This window comes from Lithobates pipiens, unplaced genomic scaffold, assembly GCF_037356315.1.
Source record: "Lithobates pipiens isolate NorthernLeopardFrog02 unplaced genomic scaffold, aLitPip1_a1.2 Scaffold_10, whole genome shotgun sequence".
Lineage (NCBI taxonomy): Eukaryota > Metazoa > Chordata > Amphibia > Anura > Ranidae > Lithobates > Lithobates pipiens.
Genome location: NW_027507686.1, coordinates 66,791,911 through 66,813,497, shown reverse-complemented (window position 1 = coordinate 66,813,497; position 21,587 = coordinate 66,791,911).

Sequence of the window (21,587 nt, the reverse complement as noted above, 5' to 3'; positions counted from 1 at the left end):
AAACAGAGAGTCTGACTTCCGAAAGGGAGTCGTGGCAGACAAATATACCCTTAGAGCCCAGACCACGTCCAGGGAATGAAGGGCCACCTCTTTAGGATGTGTCGGTTTAGGGCACAGAGATGGTAACACAATGTCTTCATTGATGTGAAACGTCAAAACCACCTTCGGCAGAAAAGAAGGATGCGGACGCAACACCACCTTATCCCTGTGGATAACCAGATAGGGCAACTTGCAAGACAAGGCCGCCAGTTCCGAAACCCTCCTGGCCGATGTAATGGCCACTAGGAAGACCACTTTCTGAGAACGAGTCAACAAGGGAATTTCCCTGATGTTCTCAAACGGTGGTTTCTGAAGCGTCGATAGCACCAGGTTCAGTTCCCACGGGGGCAAGGGCTGACGCACCGGAGGGACTACATGCTGGACCCCTTGTATAAAAGTGCTCACTAGAGAATGAGACGCCAGCGGTTTTTGGAAAAAAGCAGTCAAGGCTGATATTTGTCCCTTAATGGTGCTTAAAGCCAATTTCTGATCTACTCCTCACTGTAGATACAGCAGGATCCTGAAAACGGAATAGGTGTGCGGACGCCACCCCTTCTCCTCACACATGGAGATATAGGCCTTCCAGGTATAATGGTATGTTTTCCGAGAAGAAGATTTCTGTGCCCTCAACATGGTTGAAATCACTGAGTCCGACAGTTCCTTAGCATCTGGCTCTCAACAGCCATGCCGTTAAAACCAGCGATGGTAAAGCAGGATGGAGAATCAGATCTTGAGACAGAAGGTCTTCTTGCATCGGTAGTCGCCAGGGAGCGGCCGCAACCAGGAGTACTAGGTCAGCGTACCAGGGACGCCGAGGCCAATCTGGGGCAATCAGTATCACTGGAACCCCCTCGGCCTCCACTCTGCGGAGCAGACGTGGTAACAGTTTTAGCGGAGAAAAGGCATAGATCAGTCGGTACTGACCCCATGGAGCCACCAGCGCGTCCGATGCATCCGCCCAAGGCTCTCTTGTCCTGGATACGAATCTCGGCATCTTCTGATTGAGACGGTAGGCCAGGAGATCCACCTCCCATGCTACAGCCGAGCTTCTTGTTCCTCCTTGATGGTTGATATATGCCACTGCCGTGGCGTTGTCTGACTGGACCCTGATGCATAGCCTGATCGGAGCTCGGAGCTCGGAGCTCAAGCACATTGATCGGCAACTTGGATTCCTCCCCTGACCAGAGGTCCTGGGTCAACTGTACTCCCAGTACTCCACCCCAGCCAGTCAGGCTGGCGTCCGTTGTGATCACTGTCCAATGTAGAGGTAGGAACGACTTCCCAGACCGAAGTGCCAGAGACCTCAGCCACCAGAGCAGGGAGTCCCTGACTGACTGGCTCACCTGAATCTGCCGATCCAGGGATAATGGATATTTGTCCCATTTTGTCAATATCTCCTTCTGCAAGACTCTGGTGTGAAACTGGGCGTACAGGACCGCCACGAAGGAGGCCACCATGAGGTCCAGGACTCGCATGCAGAAGCACAGTGACGACCACCTGCGGTTCATCAACAGCTTCACCGTGGCTCTGAGAGTCTGCAGTTTGTCTGAAGGGAGAAACACTCTCGCTTCCACAGAGTCCAGCAGTAAGCCTAGGTACTCCACCGACTTTTTGAGGTGATCACCATATCCGCTTTTAATTCTGAGGCAGAGGCTGCTCTCAGGAGGAGATCATCTAGGTAACCCACGATTGCGATCCCACGTTATCGCAACAACGCCAAAATTGGAGCCAATACCTTGGTAATGACTCAGGTGCTGATGCCAAGCCAAAAGGGAGAGCCACAAACTGGTAGTGGGCTTCCCCTACTGCAAATCGCAGAAATTTCTGATGCCTGAGGCATATGGGTATGTGCAGGTACACATCTTGGATGTCCAAAGATGCCAGGGAGTCCCCTTGATGGAGTGCAGTAACAACTGAGAGAACTGATTCCATTCTGAACCTCTGTACTTTTACAAAGCAATTAAGGACTTTCAGGTCCAAGATTGGAGGTACCCCTTCCTTTTTGAGGACTACAAACAGATTGGCGTAGAACTCCTGAAACCTTCCTGATTCCAGAACAGGCACTATCACCCCGCGGCTTAGCAGGTCCCTTACTGCCCCCAAGAGGGCCTCTCGGCGAGCCGGGAGTAAGGGTATGCTGGAGGGGAAGAATCTGTTTGGTGACCGAGAGAAACTCTATCTTGTAGCCAGATGAAATCAGTTTGCAGATCCATTGGTCGGACAGCCGAGAGGCCCACCGGGCTGCAAACTCCCAAAGGCGACCCCCTCACCCGAGTGATGGGCAAGGGCAAACCTTCATGCGGTAGAACTTTTGTTTGTAGGCTTGTTAGGCTTGTGGGTCCAGGGACACTTTTGTCCCTCAGAGGTCGTCCTATTGGACTGGGAATGTTTAGCTGAAGTCCCAGACAGATGAAAAAGCCTCTTTTGAGCGGAAAATTAGGGCCCTTGCCTGCCTCGTGGCTCCTTAGTCTTCCTGGCCTGTGGGAGCAAGGTACTCTTCCCACCTGTGACATTCTTATTAATGTCATCCAACGAGGCTCCAAAGAGCCGCTCACCAAGGAAGGGTAGATTCGTCAAGGCTTTTTTAGATGCCTAGTCCGCAGATCAGCATTTTAGCCAAATCATGGAGAGCAAGGGAAGCGTATCCAGGGCCACGTCACAAACATATTTAAGGCCGTGCGCTAACTGGTCTGCTAGTTCCATGCAGACAGGAGTAGCCTGCTGCCTCTCCAATTCGCGGTGCAAAAGTTTTGCCCATTCAGTTAGTGTCTGCAACACTAGTGCTGTGGCCAGTACTGGTCTTATTGCTGACCCCACAACCGTAAATAAGGAATGGGCCACTGCCTCGGTCTTCCTGTCGGTAGGGTCCTTAAATGCAGGAGTCCCTTCTATGGGGATCGTGGTTACTTTGTTTAACCTGGATACTGGGGGGTCCACGACCGGAGGAGATGACCATTTTTTAATAAGGCTCTCCTCAAAGGGGTAGCGCACCGCCATTCTTTTAGGGACCGAAAAGGCCAGTTGCGGGCTTCCCCATTCCTTGTATATGAACTTATCAAAATAAGTCAGATACGAAACACCTTAGGTGTACGGGCTGGCTTGCGGGACCCAAAAAGGGCCGCTACTTCAGCAGAGGAACCTGCTGTATTCCTGAATTTTCAGGGTATCACGCACAGCTGTGGTAAGTGCCCCATCTAGCGCTTTTTTTCTGCACGGACCCGTATGGGGAATCCTCCTCACTGTCCGATCGGTCCTGGTCAGAGTCATCTGAAACAACAGAGCAGGGGCCGCCAGTCTCAGTGGGGCCCAAGTCAGCGTCAGAGCTCTCTCCGGAGGACGGGGGGGGGGGCAGGGGCCGCTTTTTCCCCACCTTTGCGCCCACACAATGCCTCCACCCTGGCAACAAACGTTTCAAGGACTGCCGACAAAGTGTCCAAATGCACTGCACTGTTTGCAGACGAGCTGGTTGCAATTGCAGGGTGTTCTGTGGAAGAAACACCAGTTTCTGAAGCCATGCTGACCCACACTGTCTGCCACCCTTGGGGACTTAGGACAGGTGCACAATCCCACCCTCCTAGCTGCTGCAGACTGAAGGGCCCCCACCGCAGGACTCCCCCCCCCCCCCCGACCGAGTGCTGGACCTTTAAAGTGCCCCACGCTTTCAGCGTGGAACCCCACTGACAGCTCATGACTTATCAGTTGCTAAGGATGTGGTGGCCGGCTTCACGGCCCCCTCCTTAGCAACCTGCTTTACACAGTGTGTTTTATAGTGCGTTTAAAGAGAGAAAAAAATGTAAATGCAAAAATGGATGAAAACTGCATGCAAAAACACATAAAAAAACACTGGTTTAAAGATGCAAAATGCACTGAAAAACTTGCCTGAAAAACATATCAAATGCAGCCTCATAGGTGTGAACCTAGACTTAACCCATTCAAAAGAAGAAAAGAGGGGGAAGGGCAAACCCATAACAGGTGTGCACAAATAAATTGTGCCCACTGTTACATTCCTGTTTCAGGTTTATGAAGCCAGACTCATGACGAGAGCCCTGGAACCTGACTCTTAAAATACAAGCCAGATATTGCAGCTGTCGTGGTTCACAGATTCCCTTCTAACACCTATGGGAATATGTTATGTAATCCTCTTCTTTTTATTTCCCAATCCCTACAAAAGATCAGATCCTTACAGCGTCTTAAAACTTCACCCATCCGGTAAATATTCATTCGTAATATGAACTTGGTATCAGTCATCACAGCTTACTCACAGCTTACTCACCTCCATGAAATAAATATTCAGAAGTCATAACCGGTTTATGGTTTACAGAGGACCAGCATAATGAAGTAGCAACTCTGTAACCCCCTCTGGCCAAAAACACTTAACTTTTTTCCTGCTTTGCCAGTGAACTTCCTTCAACAGCAGTAGTGTTCATACATGAATGCAGTAAGCTTGGTACTTAATAATGTAAGGAGCTGGATTTATATAAATTAGAGTGCTATAAAAACCAAGGATATTTAATTCCATTCATAAGTTGGTAAAATACACCCACTGTGAGCACGAAACCTAATGTAGATTGGCTTACACCCTCTTATGCTGGTCACACATGTTTCTTTTTTAGCAATAAATTGACTCGTGTATATAATTTTTCTATGTAAGGCCACCATTCTCTTGATGCAATCTGTTCAATCGTTAGATTGTCGAAAAGGATTTTTCAATTAAATAAAAAGTTTCAGCTTTTTTCTGCAATTCCATGGCCTTTGCTTGATAGAAAAACATGAAACATTATGTAGGGCTTTTAAACATTAATGGTTGCGGTGAGAAAAGGACTATCTATTGAAAACAATCATTCAGTTTGGAATTAAAATGGTCAATATAAAAAGATCAAAAATGTTCCTGTCTTATAAAGTGGGCCTGATTTTTTTTCCCATGTATTTCTAGTTTGCTATTTGGCTGTTGTGGTATGTAATAAAAGTTTTTAGATTGTACTTGGAATTGGACGACAATCCTTTCGCTTGCTCTTTATAACCTTTAATAAAAAACATTGAAAATAAAAAGTTTAGTTGCCGTAACCCTTTCCCACCCGCCCTGACATCTCTTTAAATAGTTCTGAATGCCGTGGGACAGGAAAGATTGACCGAACATGAGACCATGTGATTAGTTGTCCCCTTGGCTACTAGGGGACCTAGTTGGTCCCATTGGCTACTAATCATTAAAGTGTGGGAAATAAAAAAAATAAACATAATACTTACCTATATAGCATTGGTTTGATGCTGCAGCTCTTCCCCACTGGCTCTAAGACCAAGCACTGAGCAATCACATGATCACTGATTGATCCATTCTCTGTCTCCTTGGAGTGGAGAGTCGTGATGGTCAGTCATCGCTCTCTGCTGTACCCCTTCAGTGCTCACTGGAGTGCTGGGTTGTGGAGAAGCAACTGGCTCAGGCTCTCAGAGGTGTGCTGTGAGGCTGAGCCAGCTACCGGTCAGGCATCTGGGTGGATCCCAACCTTAAAATCTGGATCCTTCCAGAGCCTAGACCGGCTCAGTGATGTCAGCCAACAGCACACTCTCGGCATAGAACATCGGCCACCCAGCAACGCATATGTGTGGGTGTCAAAGACAACACTTTGTTGTTGCGCATATATGTTACCTGGGTACCAAGGGGTAATGACATCAAGAGGGTCTTTATTGAGAAGTGCTATCTTAAGGTCCGGGGTGATGATAGCGTTTAGGAAGTTGTATATATGGAAAGGTGCGTCATTGTTTTCAACAGAGTACACTACAATGCAAAGATGGTTTACATCTGTGCAGTGTACTACAGTGCAGGTTTGTTTTGCTGTGCTATATATGTGCGTTGGAATGCCCGAATGGCACCACTGAACATCACATATACCCATGTGTTTTACCACATATTAACCCAAAGCATGTGTGTAAAATGCCCTTTATCATAGCCTTTGACAATCTACAGGTGCATCTCAAATAAATGTTAATATCATCAAAAAAAAAATTTATTTCAGTAATTCAATTTAAAAAGTGAAACTCATATATTATATTGATTCACTAAACACAGAGTGATATATTTTAAGCATTTCTTTCTTTTAATTTTGATAATCATGGCTTATAGCTAGTGAAAACTCAAAATTCAGTATCTCAGAAAATTAGAATATTACATAAGACCAATAAAAAATACAAAAAAAGGATTTTTTAGTGCAGAAATGTTGACTTACTGAAAAGTATGTCTATGTATAGTATAGTATCCACTTAATACTTGGTCGGGGCTCCTTTTGCATTAAATGATGCATCAATGTGGCGTGGCATGGAGGCGATCGGCCTGCGCACTGCTGAAGTGTTATGGAAGGCAAAGTTGCTTTGACAGCCTTCAGCTCTTCTGCATTGTTGGGTCTGGTGTCTCTCATCTTCCTCTTGACAATAACCCACAGATTCTTCTAGGTCAGGGCGCGTTATCTGGCCAATCAAGGGCAGTCATACCATGATCATTAAACCAGGTATTTGTACTTTTGGCAGTGTGGGCAGGTGGCAAGTCCTGCTGGAAAATTAAATCAGCATCTCCATAAAGCCGGTCAGCAGAGGGAAGCATGAAGTGCTCTAGAATTTCCAGGTAGAGGGCTGCCCTGACTTTGGACTTTATAAAACACAGTGGACCACCACCAGCAGATGACATGGCTCCCTAAATCATCACTGATTGTGCAAACTTTACACTGGACCTCATGCAACTTGGATTCTGTTTCTACAGTCAGTGATGATTTGGGAAGCTTTATGAAGATGCTGTTTCATTTTCCAGCAGGACTTGGCACTTGCCCAAACTGCTAAAAGTACAAATGCCTGGTTTATTGATCATGGAATCACTGTGCTTGGTTGGCTAGCTAACTCACCTGACCTAAACCCCTGAAGCTGTGTACACACGATCAAATTATCCGGCGGACCGTATCTGGGCTCCGGCTGACTTTTTCTTCCCAAAAGTCCGGAGGACTTAGAAAGAAGTTTTGACTCAAAATTGTCCGCCAGACTTGGCAGTCTGGCGGACAATCCGCCTGTCTGTGTGCTAGTCCACCGGACTTTTGAAATGAACGGACTTGTCCACACACAGAGAAAAGTCAGTTTGTTTTGAATGTGGCTCCATGTAGACGGAACTAGCGAAGGAAGTCAATGTCGCCGCCTCCATCGGCGAGATTGACACCTCGCTAGCCCCATCACCTGGTATGGATTTAAAGGGGAAGCCCTACACCGCAAAAAATGGCGTGGGGGTCCCCACAGAGTCCACAGAAGACCCTTATCCGAGCACGCAGCCTGGCCGGCCAGGAAAGGGGGTGGGGACGAGCGAGCACCCCCCTCCTCAGCCGCACCAGGCTGCGTGCCCTCAACATGGGGGGGTGCTTTGGGGAAAGTGTCAATCTCGCCGATGGAGGAGGCAACATTGACTTCCTGCACTAGTTCCGTCTACCTGGAGCCACGTTCAAAATGAACGGACTTTTCTCCGTGTGTGGGCAAGTCCGTTCATTTCAAAAGTCCAGTCATGTGTGGGCAGATCCACTCGGGGAAAGTCCGGCGGACCTCCGTTGCAAAATCCAACGGGTCGATCGTGTGTACGCAGCATGAGAGAACCTGTGGGGTATTGTTAGGCAGAAGATGAGAGAAACCAGACCCAACAATGCAGATGAGCTGAAGGCCGCTATAAATGAAGGCCTCTTGAGCCCCCATAAGGAAAGAGAGCCTTGACTGATGGGGGCATGTCCAGGTGCTGGGTGCAGGCAGTGAGTGAGTAGTCTTCCCAGATTGGTTAAAGTTATGTGGGATGGGCTGGGCCTGAGCTCATTAAAAGTATTGGCCCCAGGATTTGTGGGCCTTTTGAAGAACGTGGCTGGAAGAGCTGACCACCCTACCGCCCCTTTTTTCTTGATGGTATGCGTCAGGATGCACCCACCAGTGGAAGTCTTGTCCCCCCAGAAGACTCCTGAACGTGCATTCTGGTGCACACAGAAAGCAGGCTATGGCACATAGATGTGCGCATGCGCGAACGGGGGCGCAAACAGAAGCTGTCACGCATTCTCGTGCGCAACGGCGATTGCGCGCACCCAGGGTCTTTTTACAGCTGCACCTATATTACGGCATCCAGACCCTGCTCTGCCGTTCGTCTTAGAGGTAGATGCCTCAGAGACGGCAGTAAGGGCAGTTCTGTCTCAACGTCAAGGAGCCAAGTTCTTACTACACCCTGTGGAATTCTTTACACCCTGTCTCCAGGAGAAAAGAATTACGACATGGGAGACAGTGAGCTTCTGGCAATTAAAGCTGCTCTCGAAGAATGGAGATATCTGCTGGAAGGGGCAGCCCATCCGATCTTGATCTATACCGACCATCGGAACTTAGAGTATTTGCCGGATGCTATGTCTCGGATGTTTGGCGTGGCAGAAGAACCAGCTCCTCCAGAAACCATCCTTCCTCCCGGAAATTTCCTTTTGGAGATTTCTTGTCACAGATTAGGCAAGCCTCTATGGATATCTCGCTGTCTTCTGAGATGACGCTACAAGGAAAAGATGGCTTCTTATGGCACAACAATAAAATCTTTGTGCCTGAAGGTTTGCGAGTCTCCGCCTTGGGTCTCTGCCATGACCATTCCCTTGCAGGACACTTTGAAGTCCATAAGACAGCTGAACTCTTAGCCCTTGTACACACGGTCGGAGATTCCGACGGAATGTGTTCTATTGGACCGTTTTGTCGGATAATCTGACTGTGTGTGGTATGCATCGGACTGTTTCCGTCAGAATATCCGTCGGACCCAATTTTCCAACTTGCTGGAAATAATTTCCGACAAACTGCTCCGATTGGACATACTCCGATCATGTGTAGCCTACTCCGACAGACAAGGTGCCACGCATGTTCACATTCAAATTTCGACACGGAAGCGCTCGTTCAGGTAAAACTACTGCTCGTAAGCGATGTAGCACATTCGTCACGCTGCAATGTCAAAAATTCTTTCATGAAGTGCATTCTCTTGTTCTTTACAATGCTGCAAGAACGAACTTCTTTTGATGCTCATAGTCACACACACTTCTCCCGAACGTATTTCATTACTCTTTTTTCACCATTTCAGCAATACAATTTTATTTTGCGTCACATCTACATAATTTTAGATTTTGTTTATTCTTGTTTGGATGTTTTTTTTTTAATTCCTAAAAATCTCCTTTAAAGACAGTTTGCTCATTTCTCCTTTTTTGGGGTGTTTTTTGTGTGTAAACTTACCACAACAACATTATTGTATTTTTGATATTTTGTTTTTCTTTTTTAATCTACAGGAGGTTGTTTATTGTTGGTACCCCTTGTTATTCATTTCACTTTGTATTTTTGAAATGTACCTGCCTGCTCACAAATAAACTGTACTTTTTGAAGGAAAACACATACACAAGTATTTGATCAAACAAAAAAAACCTTTATTTTGGTCGCAATAAAATAAAAAGAGGAACGCAGCGCTGGAGAAACTTGTTACTTTGGTGCAGCCTTTGGCCCCCAGGGCAGACATGAACAAATTAGAATATCAAAAATTGGTGGCCTGAGGAGTACATATCTCAGGGAGAGAAGTCTGGTCCCGAAGTCCTAGAGAACAGGAAATTCAGATGCCATTTATGTCCCCAGGATGTGGATCTTCAAGAGGCTGCATCTTCTGGCAGACCAGACTGAACCCAGGCCATCACTCACTCGTCTTCCTTCGGCACTTCCCACCAGGCATCCTTCGAGGCTGTGGCTGGGCTCCTGTAGTTGGGATAGGAGGAGGAGAAGGAGGGCGTTGGTCGACCTCCTGGCTGCCACTTGCCACAGCCTCCCCCCGACTGAGGTCTTCCTGTGTATGAAAAGGGGACATAGTTTTAGTTTTTTGCTCATCAATCACACCATTTTGTGCTCCTGGCTTTTGCAAATTGAATGTTACCAAATAGAACAGACTATCATTCTGAGCCCAGCATTTTTCTTTTCCGTCCCAATCATTTTTGGCCACTACTGTCTCTTGATATGTAAACCACTTTGATAAATCACAACTTACTGATCAATAAGAACATCTAGTTAACATAATTAAATGTAACACAAGAAATATGTTCAACAATGCAATACCTGTCTCAAGCTGGGCCCCACCACATGTTGCTGCTTGGAAGGCCCAGGTTGGATATCAGAAGCCTCAGCTGGGGGTGAAGGATGCCTTGAAGGAAGACTGGAGAGTGGTGGCCTGAGTGGTGGCCTAGGTACCCCCTGGTCTAACCAGAAAATGCAGCCTCTTAAAGTAAACCATCCTGGGGTAATGAACGGCATCTGTATCTCCTGCTCTCAAGGACTCCAGGTGCTTCTTTCTCTCCCTGAGATATGTAATCTTCATGGCCCCAATTTTCCTATTCAGATAGGCCATGTCTGCCGTGGGGACCATGATCCGCACCAAAGAAAGAAGTTTCTCCAGCGCTGCGTTCCTCTTTGTTATGTCGGCATAAAACTCGTTGTGGAACTGCCACAGGCAGGGCATCTCCTTGTAGAGTTCGAGGAATAGCCCCATAAAATTTGGGTTTTTGAATGGATCCATATTGTCTGCAAGACACAACACAAGACAAACCCTCAAATACTAATAATGCCATTAAAAACCCTCCTAATCTTGTCCCAACATCGGCCTAGATAGAAGCAGTCTAGTCAAGTGATGCACCAAGTTAAAAAATTTTCCTTTGTTTGCACGTTCGTCGTGTCCACACCTCACTCTCTTCCCAGATCGTACGGATGATATACGCGCGTTGCGTTTTATATACAGTGCGCATGCGTGAAACTCCGCCCGCCCCTGACGTTCTTTCTAGACTATTCCCCACCCCTTCGCTTTCGGCTCAGTGGGGAGAGCACATGGCGGAGAGAACGCAGGTGCGCACTAATAATAGTTCCACTAACGAGGAGAAGGGTGAGGAAAGCCCGGAGCCTGAAACGTCCCGATCCAGGAAGAGAAGATTTAAGGCCTCAAATATGTCTTTTGGAGAGATGTTGGAGATGGTGGACATATTGAACAGGACCGACTATGATGGGAAGTATGGCCCTTACCCAAACCCAAATATCAGAAAGGCCAAGATCATGTCTAAAGTTGTGAAGAGCCTTCATAAGAATTTTGGGGTACGACGATCCAAGGATCAACTGAGAAAACGCTGGTCAGACCTGAAACTGAGGGAGCATTAGCAGTACCTAAGGATCAAGTAGTTGTCGTGTGTTCATATGATTATTCTTGCTTGCATACTGCTCCATGTGCTTTGATTTCATGTTGTGCATTTTAAAATGGCCACTTTCAAGTTCATAGTTTCATTCATTCGTAAGAAACATCGTTCTGCAGGGAAGTATTCCAGCTTAACAAAGTGTCCCCAATAATGTTGTCACCTTGGAACTTGGCCAAAAAACACAATTGTACAACACTTCCAAGCAATGTTTCAGATTCCTATTTCTGCCCCCTTTGTGTGCTAATTATTCTTTGTTTACATTCTCATAGGGGAGAGAAGACTCGGCAAGTATGAGGACACCAGGGACCACACCCCTCCCAAAGAAGGGCAACTTCCAAAAGCAGAAACAGAGGAGCAGGAGGAGGAGGAGGAAGGAGAGATCGTGGAGGTTGGGCAAATTGTCACCACAACAGGTGAGTGTCGGAGAACACAGCTTCCGGTAAGCTCATCAATGTATGTCACCATATTTTTATTACATGGTGTGTTTTTATGCTTTGTTTTGTAGGTGATGTGGAAGAAGATTCCCGTTTTACCAGTGAAAGTGCCCAGATCCTGATTGGGGAGATAATGGGGTGCAATCGGGATTTGGAAAATATACAGCAAAACATCAATGATGTTAAAAATAAAATGAAGAACATCATTGATGTTTTGGGAGAGTTTGAAACACACAAAACTAGATAGGGTTTTATTTTTGATATTTTAAACAAAAAAATTTGTATTTCTAGAAATTACAAATTTGGAAGATGCACAGAGTGTGTAAACATGCGCTATCTCCCATCATGGGGGATCAATGTACGTGTTTTGTGTAAAGTGTCTGAGATGATGGGGTTGCAGCCCCAAAGCATGTACATTGATCCCCCATGATGGGAGATAGCACATGTTGACACACTGTGTGCATCTTCCAAATTTGGATTTTTCAGGGGTGAAACCCCATGTGATGAAGGCAATATCAGCCCAGTTTGTACATACTCATGTCTGATATTGTCTTCACTTTTCAAAGTTGAACTTTGTAAGTTCCTGTGTTCTGTATTTTATGGTTTGATACATGCCTGTTTACACAAAAACACCAAGTAAACAAAATTTGGATTAAACTCTGTTTTTGATACACACAATTTCTTGGTTTGTTGTAAAAACCTTTTCTAAACACACATGTGAATGCGCTTGTATTAAAAAGTTTAATTATCAACAATGTGTGGCTTACTTTTTCATTGCGCCAAAAATGTATTTGGAGTACAATTTTAGTTTGTGCTGAGAAGGAGTGCGATTTACTAAAGGCAACTCCACTTTGCACTCCAAGCACAGTTTCAGGTGTACTTTTGCAGTGCACTTGTAGTGCATAGTGGATGTGCCTTTAGTAAAAAACACCCACAGTGAGGTGTAAATTTGGACAATCATGCCATTTTCCTGCCATGGAGCAGAAAATGAGCATGATTTTGGTCAGTAATGCACTACATAAATTAGTTACAAAAACAAGGTGTGTGTGTAGCAGACCCACAACATAATAAGATTATCTGAAGAAGAGACTGTCCCCTCATCTCGCTCTGAACTTGGGTTTGCACTGTTGGTGAAAAAGGCACAACTTGAAAAAAACTGTCAAAGTGGGAGGCCACAGTCTGCCATTCCTGTGGCGTTGAAGGACACTGTGTAGTGAAACAAGAACAAAAATTAGTAATTTGACAAATCAACATTGCAAGCAGATTAGACACCAACATTTTTGGACAAAATTAGTATAACATTTTGGGAACTGAGTATTTAAAGCCTAAAGTATAAGGTCCCCTTATGAGAGTCATCCCCCCCCCCCCCCATCTGATGGGCCCTTGCTAAAAAATGAGGGGGGATGTTTAGGACAGGTAACCCTGTCCACTTGATTGAGAGCTGAATGCCTAAATAATGTGTGATACTTTGGGAAGCCCCTCCTTAGTTACACTATTGGCAGCCCACCGGACAGGTAATAAGTGTCATAATACCAAAAAGAAAACAAAATGGAAGCACATTTTGACATTCTGCTATTACATATCAAGATAATTAATAGGTTAAAAAAAAAATAGCATTTGAAAGTATTGAGGCAGGCCCTTGCACTACATGCTTAGGTGAATTCATCCATAAATGTGATCATCAAAAAGATAGGTATAGTGTGTATTGGGTTTGGTCAAGTCATCAGATAGAGGATTGCTATCAGCTGAGCTAGCAGTTGGGGGGAGGGGGGTTACTAATGAGTTTGGCACAACCCCAAAAATTTAAAAAAGGTCACTCTACATGAATTGAAGCACACACATCACATTTTTAGACATTTTAGGGGGTGTTTAGGGAAAAGCAATACTATGGAGCTGACAAAAGACATTGGTAAGTGACTAGACTATAGTTTTATGGGCCAAGAAGAGCATGGTGGGGAAGTTAGTGAGGCAAATATGCCTGAGGACAAAGGGGCAGAGCATATGAATTAGAGCATATTGCAATGATGGTAATTAGGGAATGAGGAAAGAAATGCAAGACATTAGCAAGCATGAAATACATAGAATGTGATGTTTAAGGAGAAAACTTAGCTTCATATAGTCCTTCTGCAGGACCTGAATGATAGCAGAACAGGTCTCTGGAATAATGATCCCCAGAGCCTGGGGGGAGATGCCTGTAGAGAACTTCAGGTCCTGAAGGCTTCTCCCTGTCGCCAAGTAGCGCAACGTGGCGATGAGCCTCTGCTCCGGAGTGATGGCTTGCCGCATGCAGGTATCCTGCCTGGTGATATAAGGGGTCAGCAAAGCCAGCAGACGGTGAAAAACGGGGTCCATCATCCGGAGATAATTCCTGAAATCATCAGGATTATTCTCGCGGATCTCACGGAGCAAAGGCATGTGCGAGAACTGGTCATGCTGGCGCAACCAATTCTTGGTCCACAAACGCCTCCCCTCCCTGTTCATGGACCGGGCTTGTGTCAAAGTAAGAACCCCAACACGAAGCCCCTGCACAGCACAAACTCTACGACGAGTACGTAGACGAAACATGGTTTCAAAGCGGTCGGCTGGTCAGAACGGACAACAGAAAGCACCGATAAACAGCAAGGCCTGAAAGAACGACCTGAATAGCAGAAGCAAGCAGACAATAAAAAATGCCTTTCAAAGCGTACTATACCAAGATATAGTCCACAATGAGAAACAAATACTTACTGACTGCACGCACTGATTATCAGATACGCAAAGACAAGCACAAACCGAAGAGCAGTAGCGATCTGAATCACAAATCTGAAAAGCGCGAATCGTCTCTCACCAAACTTCTACTAACACGAGATCAGCAGAAGGAGCCAAAGGGTGCCGGACATGGTGCTGAACTTCCCTTTTCTAGTCACGCCGTACACGGCTTACGTCACCGCGTTCTTGGCAACCGCAAATTCCGACAACTTGGTCCGACCGTGTTTTATGCAACAGTTTCGGACTAAATCCGTAGGACAAAATCCGTCGGACAAAATCCAATGGATTTGGTTGGCAGAATGTCCGACCGTGTGTACAAGGGCTTACAGCATACCTTTTGGTGGCCCTATTTAAAAGAAGACTGCAAGAGGTACATTGAAACCGGCCTAACCTACGCCAGAAATGAGACTAGCAGGACAAAGTCCTGGGGTCTATTGAGATCCTTACCAGTTCCGGATAGACCTTGGCAAATGATCTCAATGGATTTTATCATTGAACTTCCCCCTTCCGAAGGTTGCTCTACCATCTTTGTAGTCATAGATCGGTTGTCAAAGATGGCGCATTTCCTACCCATGAAGGGTACCCCATCAGCTTCTGAGACAGTGCAGATCTTCATTAAAGAAATTGTGAGACTGCATGGACTTCCTGTCAATATCGTGTCGGACCACGGGGTACAGTTCAAGTCCAGATTTTGGATAGCCTTGTGTGAGACCCTGAAAATCAAACTGTCCATTTCCTCAGCATACCATCCACAGACCAATGGTCAAACTTAAAGGACCAATCAAACATTGGAACAGTACACTGATTTTCTTCCTTCTTGCAGGATGACTGGGTGGCACTATTACCACTGGCGGAGTTTGCGTACAACAACTCAGAACATTCTGCTATCAGACAATCCCCGTTCTTCACCAACTATGGGTTCCACCCTTCATTTCTGACTACCTCTACTCCAGAATGCCCTGTTCTGGCAGTTCAGGACACAATACATTTTCTCAATTCCAACAACCAGTTGTTACAGAAGACCATGGCCAAGGCCCAGGAAGACTATAAAAGATCCTTTGACAAGAAGAAGTTGGGAGATTTGATCTTGGAAACCTGGTGATCAGGTCTGGTTTGCTACGACTAATCTGAAGTTAGCCTGCCCATCTAAAAAATTGGGCCCTAGGTTTGTGGGACCCTTCAGGGTGCAGAAAAGGATCAATAATGTGGCCTATGAGTTGGCACTTCCAGATTCCTTCAGAATCCACCCAGCTTTCCATATAGCTCTGCTGAAGCCTGCTTGTCTGGATTCATTTCCCGAACGGGGTAGTTTTCCTTCTGAACCTGTAATGGTAAATGGGGAAGAAGAGTATGAGGTTGAGGCAATCATGGATTGCAGGAAAAGACGGAATCAGGTTCAGTACTTGGTCAAATGGAAAGGGTACCTGAGGAAAATCCGTGGGAACCAGAGGGCAATATTCATGCCAAAAGACTTGTCCAAGCGTTCTGTCGAAACCACCCAGAGAGACTATCTCAGTTGGGCATCCTAAGGCTGCCCATTGGAGGGGGGCAATGTCAGGATGCACCCACCAGCGGACAGTCTCGTCCCCCCAGAAGACTCCTGAGGCACAGAAGAACGCGCATTCCTGTTGTGCACAGAAACAGCTATGGTGCATAGATGGAGGAGCGCAATCAGAAGCCGTCTCGCATCCTTGTGCGCCCTGGTGCTTGCGCGCTCCCCCGTGTGCCGGCGCTTGTGTGCTCCCGCGTTGGCGCCAAGCTAATCTATTTAAGTCCAGCCAGTACTTTGCCCGGTGCTGCTTTGTCGTCAGCTCCTGAGTATCCTGTCTCTTGTGAACTTGTATCCTGATTCCTGCTATCTACCGGGTTCGTCTTGACCACCCCTTGAACTCTGCCTGTACCGACCTTGGTTTTTCCTGTGACCAATCTCCTGTCTTCTCCCTGGCACCTGCACTGCTGATCCGGCTTGACCTGGCTTGTTCCTGACTACGATCCTGCCTGAAACCAGTACCCGATTCGGCCTGCCGTGTATGACCCTGCCTGCCTGACCTTACTGCTGTCATCCGCGCCTGCTGCCACTTGTTGGTCTTCTGCTGAAGCTTTCCTGTGTCTTCACCAGCACTATCGGGACTAGCCGCCCTGCTGCCACCAAAGACTTCTTGGCGCTTGTGCAACTCTGTACTCTGGCGCCTTCTGTTTGCTCTACCATGGGCCCCGAGTCAGAGTGGTAAGGGAGGCCTTGCTCGTCCATTCAGGCTCTTCTACCAGGTATGTGATAGTATGTCACAGCTTGCTGCAGTTTCTCGACCTTGCCAGCATTAAAAGTTGCTGTAACGGGCTATGCCCTTGATTGGAAATTGGAAGTAGGCTGTCTGTCCAGCACTTAAGATAAGGAGAGGCCCCCTTTTGGAATTCAAATAGTTAATGTTAAAGCGTGCTCACAGTACAACTGTGACTGGCACTGGTTGAAAGTGTTCACATTTTCTGTGTTGGAATTTAAATAAAGCTGTGGCCTTGTCCTTTCCAACCTAATGGTCGTAAGCGTGTTTTCTTATATGGGGTGAGGGCAAGGGTGGGGGTTTATCCCATTATGTCTACAGTCGGTTTGTGCCTGGGCCCATTGCGCTTCAGCAGTCAAGCAACCTGGGCTTCCATAACACCTCAGCAGTGCCCCAGGCCAATCGCCTTCATGCCACGCTGCATTGATGCAGTAATTCATGCAAAAGGAGCCCCGATCAAGTATTGAGTGCATACTATACTGTACATGGACATACTTTTCAGTAAGCCAACATTTCTGTATTAAAAAATAATTTTTATTGGTCTTGTGTGATATTCAGATTTTCTGAGATACAGAATTTGGGGTTTTCATTAGCTGTAAGCTATAATCATCAAAATTAAAAGAAAGAAATGCTTGAAATATATCATGCTGTGTGCAATGAATCTATATAATATACGACTTTCACTTTTGGAATCGAATTACTGAAAAAAAATTTCTTTTTGATAATATTAAAATTTTTTGAGACACACCTGTATATAATAATAGATCATAGATTTGGTTATGGAAAAAACAACAACAAATTGATAGTCATATTTGATCAAATGCACATATTGATACATGTGTGGTCAGCATAAGATATGTTTGAAAAGGATATCTGAGGGTATCCAAGGACTGGAAAGCCGCCTGGCTATTTTCAGCATTAAGCGTTTCAGCCTTGAAATCCCATTGATTTCAAGTATTTCAGAAGCCAGAGCTAAGACTCTCAAACAAGTGCCAATCAGAATCAAGTACTCTAGCAGGATATTTCTAGATCTATTAGTGTACATTAAAAGAGACATAGGGCCAATGCTCTTTTGCCCCTACTTCTCTTCTGTGTCACAGGATTGCACTTAGTTCTGTTCTCCTGTCACCCAGATTCAGCCGACAGTGTGCTAAAGCCACATAGGTGTAGGTTTGTTTTTCTTATCTTGCACTTCTGTTTCGGTGCTGCTGCACTTACAATTTTTTTGTTAAAGGTGAACTAAGCCTTTAATAATAAATCCTTGTGTAGCGGTACCCCCGTAGGGGCTGCTAAGTGATATGGCCCACCTGTCACCCTGCCCAGCTCGGCATTCAATCCTCAGATACTCTAAGACAATGAACAGTCCATAAGCTTTTGGTTGGCTCCCTCAATGGCCCGACTAGCATTCCATCTTCAAAGCTCTGAACAACTTCAACTCCTCCCCAGCTAGGCTGATCCTTTTTCCCAACTGGTGGCCTTCAGGGATAAACTGATTCAAAATAGTGCATAGAATATATTTGACATTGTATAGAATAGCGTAGAATATAACCTGGGGTATCCTCTCAGTGTTGGAGATGTGTGGGTGACCATGCGGATTTTCACCACATTTTCTGGACCTGCCTAAATATTAAAACGTTTTGGTCTGAGGTTGCTCCTTTCGTCACACAGCTAAACACTGTTGAGATCCCCCTGAGTGTTGAATTGATGTATGTTTGCTCAGGCTGGTGGGCATGTTGATCGACTGTTGGGCTCTTAGGACCCTTGTCAGTCTGCTGCTTTTTTTATGCCCGTATGGCCATTACTTTGTAGTGGAAGTCTAAGGAGGCACCTAGCTTACAATTTTGGAAAATCCAGGTAAATAAGGTAATACCCCTTTTTAAAACAACTTACTAATCTCGTTGGTATTCTCTAAAGTTCAACAAGGTGGGGAACTTATGACTAAATTCTCCATCTACGGCCACATAGTATGATATTATAGTTATTGGGTGATTGCATCCTCTATGATTTCAGGGCAAAAGTGATCTTAGAAAAATCTCAGTGGTTATCTGGGGAAATAAATGTGATATATTCATTAATGTTTGTAATGTGCTCCACCATGGGTATTGGGGATAATGCAGAGGCCCTTCCATTTTCTTTATTTCAAAATGTATTTCTTTGTGTACTCCTAACTGAGCTGTGTGGAGATAATTTTTGACTGCACACAAGAGTATGAACCTAGCCTAAAAGAACAGTTGGATGAGAAAAAAAACAAACCTGCATACTCACCTATGAGGATTCGGCATCGATCTGATGCTGCAGCTGTCCCCCAACACCAAGACTGAGTGATCACATGGCCTCTAATCTCTCAGTTCTTTCTCAATCACCGCTCTTCTGCCCCTCCAACACTCGCTGGAAAGCCTGACTGTGGAAGGGATGGGAGCGGCTGGCTCAGGCGGTCAGCAGCACGCTGAGAGGCTGAGCCAGCTGCCAGTCAGTCATCTGGGTGGATCTTGACAATATGGTTGGGATCCTTCCAGAGCCTGGAGCGGCTCTGACATTAGCTGACAGTAAGCTTTAGACTGCTGTCAGCTGAATCTGGGTCACAGGCTAAGAACTATTCTTGTGACAAAAGATCTTTGGCCATACTTCTCCTTTGATCTGATTGATGTGTATTTATTACTTTTTTGCAATGGAGCCTGCAGATCAGGCTGTCACAGGGTTCAAGACCCTTAAAAATTTACTGCAGCCTTGGGTCTGTACAGAGGTACAGACTTGAGGCAGTTAGTGCCACTGAACTACACAGCGGTGAGGAGGGTGAGATCGCTGGTGCTCTTTGTACAAGTCCTATCTGTCCCTTTGTTAACAATGCCAAGTCTGGATGAAAAAAAAAAAAGCTGGTAGAACACACCCTACGTTTCTGATCAGGGGGGTCATTTGGGTTTGAGGGATGGTGTTCTATGGCATGTTTCATTTTACACCCCAAATATGACTGTAACATAAAACAAGGTATAAAACATATACTTATGCTCCATTCACTCTTGAGCTGAGTGTGTCTGATCATTTTTCAAAATTCTTTGAGCATTTTTACAGGTGTTTTTATGCTTGTACGTGTGTTTATTTTTTTTTTAAGTAATAGAAATGCAAGAGCATATGTGGAAAAACGCATATTAAGTGCATTTTCATGTGATCCTATTGAAGTCTACTGGGACCAAAAAGTAAGACTGCGCTTACTTTTTCAAGCGGCAAGCGTAAAGCAGAAACTTCGCACAATTTGGCACTTTTTTTGTGGGGCGAGCAGGTACCTGGTTTTGACAGCTCCCACTTCGCATCACAGGTCCCAGCAGACTATAGGACTATTCACAAAGCACAGCACCACTCACGCATGTGCGGTAGAAAACAGGCTGTGAAGCTACAAGGCAGCTCTGCCTGTTTCCCTTACTTACAATGCCAGTGCCTGCACTTGAAGCTGATTGAAGAATCGGCTTGGGTGAGGATATTGCTGGATCCCTGGATTGGTAAGTGTCCTTATATTAAAAGTCAGCAGCTACAGTATTTGTAGCCGCTGACTTTTTATTTTTTGGGGGGGGGGGGGGCCTGGAGCTCCTCTTTAAAGCAGAATTTTACCCTAAAAGGGAAGTTTTACTTTAACACCTCCTTCCCCCTCCTCTCCCACTTTTTGAGGTTTGTTTTATTTTTTTTATTTTTTTGGGGGGGGCAGGTACCTAGTTTGGGCCCATCTAAGTGATCAGAGCAGAAGTTCTGCAACCCCCCACCCCCTGCTTGCAATCTTCTGGGACACATCACAAGACCATTTATGCAGTGCAGCGCAGCTCACGGATGCACAGTGGGAAGCCTTGCAGCTTCACAGCCAGCTTCCCTTAGTAAACATGCCAGTGCCAGGGACCCAAAGACCCGTGAAGAACCGACCTGGGTGAGGACAGTGCTGGATCTCTGGAATGGTGGCAAGTGTCCTTTTTATTAAAAGTCAGCAACTACAGTATTTGTAACTTCTGACTTTTAAGTTTTATTTTAAGACTGAAGCTCTTCTTTAACCCCTTCCTGCCAGCCCCAATGTCCCTTTTGTAGGGTCAGTAGGCCTGGGGGGTGGGAGGGATTGGCGATTACGTAACCACTGTGATTGGTTATCACAATAGTCACATGTTCAGCAGCATAGATGTGTGCAGCCTATTGCATTAGGGCATGCACAAACTGAAACATAGTAAACCCAGTTTACGAGGCTTCAGTTATAATTGAACAGGGGGGCGCCTGTCCCGGGTGACACAAAAGTGGAGTTGATGTGGTAAAGGACCTGGATTTGGAGAGAATGGTGCAGAGAAGACTCTGAACTTGGGGTGGGCCGTATGTGGAGGACTTCGACTAGGAGAGGAGTGCAGAAGAGGCCCTGGACTAAGGTGGTGGATGCAGAGACTAGGCATTGACTAGGAAAATGGTGGTCAGTGTGGCAAAGGCCACTGAATGGAGGGGTACAAATGAGATACTGGACTAGGTGAGGGGGGTGCCTGGAGGTCCCAGATTAAGAAAGGAAGTGTCTGCCTGGGCCCTAGAGGGTGAGTTAAAATGGGGACATTTATCAATTGTCGCAAGTAATGCCAAATAGGAGTAGAGAGACAGGTCGTGTGATAGATTTATTAAAGGAGAAGCCTGTTTGGTTGTACTTCTCCTGTTGATCACAGCAATGCCAGATTGTTTCGTGAGATTTTCAGCTGACTCTTGGCTGATGTCACAGAGTTGGTCCAAGCTGGGGAAAGATCGCAACCATTTGGTTGGGATCCGCTCACATGCCTGGACCAACACCCAGCTCAGTCTCTCAGCGAGCAGCTGAGAGCCTTAGCCACCCCCTCCACAACCCAGTG